The sequence below is a fragment of the Rhinopithecus bieti genome, unplaced genomic scaffold (assembly GCF_001698545.2).
Source record: "Rhinopithecus bieti isolate Rb0 unplaced genomic scaffold, ASM169854v2 scaffold_5132, whole genome shotgun sequence".
Taxonomy (NCBI): domain Eukaryota; kingdom Metazoa; phylum Chordata; class Mammalia; order Primates; family Cercopithecidae; genus Rhinopithecus; species Rhinopithecus bieti.
In genome coordinates, this window is record NW_016804791.1 from 514,329 (window position 1) to 523,674 (window position 9,346).

Sequence of the window (9,346 nt, forward strand, 5' to 3'; positions counted from 1 at the left end):
AAAGAAAACTAAACAGAGAGGGTTTCTAATGAAGAAAAGCTTAAAAAAACACCTTATTTCACCAAATGAAGAAAAGATGGATATATTCTGATTTCACGCCATAGAGACTTGGGCGAGACTGTTCCTGACACCAACTCCTGCCTTGCTCTTGCAGCCTTCAAGAGGAGGAGGGCCGTCACCAAGCCATCTGCTTTGGATGCCAGAGACTGAATTCCTAGGAGACTTTCTGCTTTCCTTTTCTTTGGTGTTATCAAATGCAATGTTGAGCCTTCTGTAATTGTTTTGCACTTCATCAAGTCACAAAAAGGAGAGCTATTACCTCCACAATGATGGGAAAAATTCCATAAGAGGTGAAGTGTTCAGAACCTGTAGATGTAAAACTAATTCTTTTGTTTAGCTGGGCACCAAGTTGCTACTCAAAACCCCTGCCTTTTTTATGTCTTCTGCCCATGAGGCCCATCTAAAAATTAGAAAAGAGTTCTCTGTATGTTTTCTTATGATGTTTCTTGGAAGAGTGTTTTCTCTCTCGGCTCAGGGCTTTACTAAGTGACATCTGCCTTCTTCTTTGTTTTTATTAACTTATCTATACATTTCTTATGCCTAGCCCGGCTTCCTTAATTCCAAACCCTAATGTTCATTTAATTTTGGATATTTTTAAAGGATTTTCCAGGCAGCTAGGTTTGCCTTTTTCTCATGCTGAGATTGACCTTTCTAATGCCTTTATCATATTTTCTTGAAGTAGATTTAGCTACTCTGGTATTATTTGCCAGTGAAACCAAAGCACTATGCAAAAACCTTCCTCTTTCCCTATCTCCTGTCTTAAAATGGGTCATCAAGAATTTTGAATTAATCACTTACTCATCAGTTAGGAGATTGAGTGCTCTCTCTATCATTTTCTTCAAGTCATTTTTCTCAAATAAATTAATAAAATCAAAGCAACAATTCGATTAGAAAACAGAAATTTTGTCAGTCAAGTCACACTACAGCTAAAATCCTAATAACCACTTTTCATGTTCCACATAGCCTAATTTTGCATTTTAATTGATTGATTTTAAATGTTTGTTTTGTTTTAATTTTGGCCTACAGTCAATTCTCTAAGTGAACACTGTATTCCAAATTGTGTTAAGATAGTGGCTTGACAGGAAGAAAAAAATAAAGTTTCAAACTGGGACTTAAAACCATTTCAAAGTATTTTCAATAATTTAGCCCTGCTTAAGGCATTGAAGATCACAGCATTGAGAGTTGTGAAATACCAAAAGAGGTACAATTTTAAAAATACGTACATTGCCATGATGAAACAGTGGAAGATGAGTGATAAAGACACCGTTTCAAAAATGGAACCTGATCTCCACATATGGAAATATCTGAATTGGGCAAAACTATTCTTCTTAAGCTGAGCTCATTGGTTATTTAAGGACTCATGAACAGATCCATGAATAAAATCCACCTGTGGTGGTTTTAAAACATGGCTGCAAACTCTTTGGCACTCTTCCGTTGAGAGGTGAAATCTCATTCCCTTCCCCTTGAAGATGGGTTGGCTTTACTGACTAGCTTCTAACAAAGAAAGCATGACAGAAGGGATGCTGAGTGACTCGTGAGGGTCATTAGAAGGTGGATACAACTACTATCTAGCTCTCTCTCTCTCCCAGGATGCTCGCCCTTGGAACCCAACAGTCATAAGGTAAGGAAGCCCAAGCCACATGGAGATACCACATGCCAGCGATCTGGCCAATAGCTGAGGTCCCAGCTATTTGAAAATGTACCTGCGACCTGTTTGAATGAAGTGTGGTAACACATAGACACAGAAATGGCTCTTATGAAGGAAGAAGTTTTTACCCTCACGGATCCCTGGAAACAAAGGCACACCACACCATGGGGGATGATACAGGGAAGTGCTAAGGATGGTCAGGAGGCAGAGAGAGTGAGGGGAAAATGTGGGCAAGAGTCTTTATTGTAGTTTCTGTGGGAAGCAACAGAAAGGCAGGCTGAGGAGGTTTAGGATTGGCTTGAGTAATTTCGGTGGTCTCTAGCATATAGGGGTAATCTCTAGTTGTCTGGTCCCTGAGCAGATAGGTAAGTGGCCCAAGCTGGAAAAGCTCAATAAAGGAGGTGGTTGGGGTACAGGACTCTGGATTGGCTGGTTTGCACATGAAAGTCATTCATTATCTCTATGAATCAGCTAGCCCTGGGAGGGGAAGTCCCTCTAGTGCCAGCAAGACCCTTGATGTCCAAGTACCAGGATAAAAGACATGCTTAATACACCAGCTGACCATCAGCCTCAACTGCCTGATATGTGAGTGAGCAAGGCTTTGAGATGATTCCAGCCTCGGTCACCGTAATCTGACTACAGCCACTTGAGAGACCTTGAGTGAGAAATGTCAACTGGAACTATGTCTGCCTCCCAAACCCAGGACAGACAATAACAACAACAATAATGATAAACGGTCACTGTTGGTGCTTTATGCCACCAGTGGGTAGCTTGTTATGCAGCAATGGGTAACCGGAACACCTTCTGTTTAAGGAATTGACATTGCATAAATCAATTTTATGGGCTAATACTTATCCTTTCAACATTTAGAGAAATTGTAGGTAATATGGTTTATGTTATGCATTCTCACATATAAGTCATTTTCCATATGATATCCTTTTAATAGCTTAATTATGGCATTTCTGGAATGTTTTAAGCACATAGATTATCCTTTAAACCATAACGTCTATTTTGAAGCAAATTACTCTCATCAGTTACTATATACAAATAAAGATGTTCATTTTAGCTAAGAACCATTGAAGATGAGAACATGGCTGCCTGAAGCCACTAACATTATGGGGCAAAAACTGATTGGGCTCATATCTGGAGAGCATTCATAAAATCATGTTTGCTGGTACCTAAGAGGCTGTTGCGGTAGCCTTGGAAAAGCAGCAGAGGGGTGCAGGGTTTATACCTGGGCTTACTGAGATGGGTGAGACTGAGCTCTCTCCCTCATTAACTATTTATTCAGTTTCATAAAGAGCAGTCCCTGTGGCTTTAGGCCCCACTCATCAGCTTGTTTCTGATCTTAGCCACTCTGCTAGCAGCACAGAGGCTGGCCCTGGAGACGAACTTGCTCAGCTTACCACCCAGGAAGAAGACACATTCCTGGAGCTGATGCTTACGGGTGTGTGATGGTCACAAAAGAGCAGGTGGTCAGAGGGTCTTCACTCAAGGGGTGCTAACGACCCTGAATCTGAATCTGGAAGGGCAGCCCCTCTCTTGCAATAAAAGGAGGGGAAATCCACATGTCTTCCTTCTGTCCTCCTCTCTAAGCATCTCTGGATGAGGAGGCCTAATGAAGGCCAGGTACTGGATGCTGCAGAGTATGACCCAGGTGTGCCTCCAGCTCCTCTGCCTACTACCCTTTCTACAGTCCTTCTCCCACCGCCACTCCAGGTGTCCCTGTCCCCGTATTATCTGGGATTTCTGATGTTACCTCAGCATCTGAGACCCAAAATTATGATGCTCTCGTGGTGAAAAGTCAGGTGAGAGTTGGGGATTTGGGGACTGGAGAGCTGTGCCTAGAAGCTCTTCTAATCAGGCCAACCTGGTTATCACCAGCTCAGTGTCCCATGAGGCCAGCCTGCTCTGTGGAATTACTCCATTGAGAAGTTCCTGTTCTCCCATCTTCCGCATGAAAAGACAATCTGGAAAAAAACACAACTCAAAACATTTCAGGAAACATAATTGTAAATGCCACAAACTAGAGGTTCAAAGCATTGTTTTGCGAATCCTAAAAATCTGACATTAACATTTTAATAAGTTGTTATTCACACATTTTCAAAATGAAGCCTGAAATTGTCCATAAAGGAAATCTCTTTAGAGGCAAAGTAAGGAGTTCTCCTTCAAGTTCACCTAAATGACCTCAAATGTTTCTACCCTTAAAGACTCTGCATCATCTTGTAGCCCCAGTTCCTAGCTACATAGTGGTGTTCAATGTTGTGTGGTTGAATGAGTGAATGGGGAGAAAAAGATATGGCATCTTTAAAAATCAGAGAAGTAACTTATGCGCTCAATCAAATAGACCAAGGATGATTGATTCTTCTTTTAACACCAAATACTGGAATGAAGAACTATTTGAGACAGGATCTATACTACTAATTAAATTGACAGCAGTAGCCAATTGTGCCTGAATCTGGCTGCTCTGTGATCAACAACCACCACCCCCCCACCACACACACACAACATCCTGCCAAGTGAATAATCTCGTTAATTCAATTAAGCTGTTCAGAAATTGATGTCTTGTTAGATGCAGAGGCTGGTTTTCTAGAAAGCTTCATGACTTGATTAAATATGCTCTTTATTCAGAGACAGGTTAGGGTTTTGGTCGAAGGCAAACAAAGAATTTGTTTTGTTTTGTTTTGTTTTGTTTTGTTTTGTTTTAGAGACAGGGTCTCGCTCTGTTGCCCAGGCTGGAATGCAGTGGTGTGATCATGGCTCATGGCAGCCTCAAACTCCTGGGCTCAAGCAATCTTCTTGTCCCGATCTCCTAAGTAGCTGGGACCACAGATGCATGCCACTATGTCCAGCTAATTTTTAAAATTTTTTATAGAGAGGGGAGGTCTCACTATGTTGCCCAGGCTGGTCTCAGGCTACCAATCCTCCCACCCAGGGCTCCCAAAATGCTGGGGTTTCAGGCATGAGCCACCACACCCAGCCAGAGTCTTGATGGCTACTTTAGTTGCTTTTTGTCATTTAATTTATGATCTCAGCATTGGCTACCTGTACATAAATTTGAAATTTTTTCTTTCACGCTATTACTGCTATTATGAGCCTATAAATCACCACAGGCTAAAATGCAATCTTCCAAACAATGATTTGTGTCTATATTAAATGCAAGTGTAAAGATATATAAATATATTCACAAAGAATTCATTTAAATACTTAATAGCGCTATTGGAAAACCTGGACTGTAAGTGTGGGCAGAAACCAATGAATGTAACTGTGTTCTGTCGGCTAAGTAAATGCATAGTGAAATGTGGGTTCTACATAAGTATCTCGAAAACCAACACTTTCAAAGAAGGGAGAGAGGGAATGAATAAATACAGAGACCCAAACTGTACAATGCTTCTTAGGCTCGACTATATGGGGAGTTGAAATTGCTATTTAATTATTTATATACCGTAAGTATCTTTACAAAATAAAAAGTGTGGTGGTTTCAACAGCTTGTAATGAAAGAACAGGTATAATAAGGTCCCAAACCATTCGTGAAAGATTAAAGAAAAAACAAAAACAGAAAAACACCCCATAGCCAAGAAGATGGGGAAGAGGATGTCACGAAATCCCGTTGAGAAAGCTATACCTTTTTCAGTCATTGTTTTGGTGTTCACCTTTGGCATGAAATGACAGTAGAGCAGTGACAAGAAGTGTATCTTGCCTCCATTATTTAATAGCTTTGTGATTTTGGGCAAACTTCTTTAACCTCTGCATGCCTCACTTCCTTCATCTGTAAAACATGGATAATAATAGTACCTATCTCACTAGAATCATTAAGAGAATAAGATGCATTAATGTGTATGAAGTGCCTAGAACGGTGCCTGGCACATCATGAGCTCTGAGTGTTCGTTAAATAAAAATAAATTTTTATTCAATGATATCATTCCCAGAGTAAGCCTGAGAAAATAATGAATCATAAAACCGATACCAAAGTCTTTTAAACATATGTACAGGCTGTTGAAGAAAGGGAAATGTAGTTCATTTTGCTCACAACTTTGTGGATGTAGAATAAGAACTGTTGGCTTCTTGCAAGGCTCTCGTTTGAAACAATGGATACTGAAACCCATCTATATTAGGCAATCAACTTCTTCTTTTATTTCAATGCAATAGATGTTTGTGAAATTGATCTCTATTATTATGATGTCAATATTTGACCATGTTTGACCTGTGAAAGAGTAGAAGGTTGAAGTGGTTCAATGTCATATTAATGGATAAAGAAGAACGATGTTTGTTCCAGACTGAAACGGCTTTTAAGCTCCCACTTTGCTGAGAGTGGATGCTTCTGGATGTTGAAGACACTAGGTGACTTAGGGGAAATCATGAGAACTTTCTTGCATGTTTGCTCTTCCGTCTAGATTAATGGGACACCATTTTCTTAGATTTAGCCACAAGATTTCCTGGAGTTTCAGAAGAAATAGAATCTTTTCCATCCTTCTCTACTTTATAGGCTCAAGAATGTCAACCCACCCAGGCAGTGAAGGAATAAACTCTGTAAATGATCATCACAGATTTTTTTCCAGCTTGACAGACATTTATCAAGTGTCTCCTAAAAGCCTCACCTTAAGAATATAAGCATCACGAATGTCATAAGCATTATGATCAGCAGTAGCATTTGAATTTTGAGTAAGGACCATTTCGTGAGAACCACGTGCTGTCACTGTGCTCAGTGTTTCACAGGCATTTATTTCCTCTCTGAAATCTCTGGGAAGTAGGATCCTTGCCTCTAAGGAGTTGAGAACCCAGAGTGGGAAACAGACAAGCAGCCCTAATGTCATGGGATGAGCTGTCTCCCTGTCCGCTCCTCCAGGCAGATGTCCTCCATGATGCATCTGAACTTACGCCCAGCTGCTCTGCTTCTAAAGGCTGCTCTGGCTACACACAGTGCCTCTTCTCCAGAGCAAGTCACATCCCATGCTAGAGCAGGAGCTGATGCTTTATTGTGAGTCAAGGGGCGGCATGGAAACACTGAGAGGGAAGGCAGCCTCCCAGGGGGCCATAAAGAATGTACAGTACAAGGGCTGGGCGTGGTGGCTCACACCTATAATCCTAGCACTTTGGGAAGCCAAGGCAGGAGGATCATTTGAGCCCCAGAGTTCAAGACCAGCCTGGGCAATATGGTGAAACTCTGTCTCTACCAAAAATATAAAAATTAGAGGGGTATGGTGGCTTGCACCTGTAATCCCAGCTACTCGAGTGGTTGAGGTGGGAGGATGGTTTCAGCCCAGGAGGCAGAGGTTGCAGTGATGTAAGATCATGCCATTGCATTCCAGCCTGGGTGACAGAGCCATGCACTGTCTCAAAAAAAAAAAAAAAAAAGACTGTGCAATACATGTAACAAACCTGCACCTGTGCCTCCTGAATCTAAAATGGAAGTTGAAATTGTTTTTAAAAATGTGCAATAAATCCAGATCTCCTTCTCCCAGCAAGATCTTGATTTCTTGATTTAGACTATGAGTCATATACAGAAAAAGGTAGGATGGTAAATAAAAAGTAAAAACCCTTTACATCTGAGCAGTAGCATTAGGGCTATCACTTATCAATGCCAACTGTGTGCTAAGGGCTATGCATGTACTTATGGGCTCCATCTTCACAGCAATGCTCTGAGGTAGGTACTCTTGTCTCCATTTTATTTATTGGTTTATTTAATTATTACTATTATTATTATTATTAGAGAAAGGGTCTTACTCTGTCACTTAGGCTGGAGTGCGGTAATGTGATCATAGCTCACTGCAGCCTCAAACCCCTGGGTTCAAGAGATCCTCCCGTCTCAGCCTCCTGAGTAGCTGGGACCACAGGCATGTGCCACATGCCTGGCTAAATTTTTTACTCTTTAATAGGGATGTGGTCTCTATATGCTGCCCAGGCTGGCTGTGAACTCCTAAGCTCAAGTGATCTGCCCATCTCAGCCTCCCAAAGTTCTGGGATTATAGGCATGAGCCACTGTGCCCAGCCATCCTTCATTTTATTGATGGAGAAAATGAGCCACAAGGCAGTTACCTCACAGCTGCGTGGAAGGTTTGAACCCAGGTCTGTCTGGGTCTAAGTCCCAGGGTGTTCTTAAGACATTGGGCCCCTCTAGTCTGTGCACAGCTTTAATTTCTGTCCCTCTCTGTCTCCAACCTTCCCATTCTCTTCCCCTACTCTTCAGTCTCCCCCTTGTGATTTCAGCCTATCCTGGCATCCAATGGTAACTGCAGCCAGGGCCCTGCCCTGCCAGAGATGCCCAAGAGTAGAGGAATAAGATGAGGTTTTATCTAAAACAGGGACGAGGCATTTATGCAAAGGATCCAACAACACATTAGACAGATTCATGCCTTGGAACCCTTCCCCATCCTCTAAGGAGAAAGTGACAGAGCCCTGAGGAACCCTCATCCATCAGTCCAACAGCAACATGTTGCTAATATTTGCCAGCTGTGTGACCAGTCCTCCCTCTTACAGATGTGGACACTGAAGCAGGGTGAACGTTACGAGGCTCACCCTGGGGTCACACACAGCACAGCAGGGATTAAAATCCACAGACTTTGAATTTCTAGCCTATTGCTTGGCCTGCCAGCTTACCGTCCATGCCGTCAGGCACGGATGGCTAGCTGCCTCATGTGATTGAGTGTGAATGTACTTTTCTTGCTCCCGATTTACTATTCTCGGGGTGGCAGTGCAGGGAGCCTGGACTGTGCGTTTGCCTCCAGGGCACACAGAGGGAAAGTCACGGGAAAGAGACAGACTCCAGAAGCTGACTTCAAGTTCAGGGGTCACTCCTCCTTAGAAGCACGCCAGGCAGTGTGAGTTTCCTGTGCTTTGCTGACGTACCAAATTATCTTCAGAACCTCCAATTTCCTCCAGAGGGTTAGAGACAGCAGATAGGGATTCCAGGTTAACAAGCTCTTCTCATGGATGGCCCTGTGTCCTGAAATTCTGTGCTGTACGAATGAGAACCACACCCACTGTCTTGAGGCCAGGGTTTTGACATTTTAAAACCCAACTCCTCTTCACTATGACTAAACAAAGATATATATATATATGTGTGTGTGTGTGTGTGTGTGTGTGTGTGTGTGTGACGTGAAAGTGAACTAAGTGCCGTATCTCTGGAAAGCCCACACTTCTGAGAAAATGGCAAATAGGCCTCCTTTCTCTTTTAACTGAGAATGTGGAGAGTGAGGAACATCAGAAATTCTGTTTGGTTTGCTTTCCCACAAGGCCAGTCGGGACAGCTGTTGGTTTTAATTCACATCTTGGCCCAGATAAATATTTTCTCTATGGAGAGTACAAGCAGAATTTTCCAGAAGTTTCACATTGGGTAGGTGCTTTCCAGTGGTCAGGCCTCCTTGCCCCCCAGAGAATGGATTCTGTGTGGATAGCTCCATCTGGAACAGGAATAGCCCTCGACAAGCACCAAATTGAGGGTATAAATGAGTGTACCCCGGCTCCACTTGGTGGCCCCCTTGCTTCCTGTTTCTAAAAGGAGACCACCTTACTTCCTGTTTCTAAAAGGGGTCTCACAACCTGAGGCAGTCACTGATTTCAGATTCTGATTTACTCTTAAGATTCGTAATCATGTCTGAATATGTTTTATGGAATTTGTCATTGGCTTATGTCTGCTTA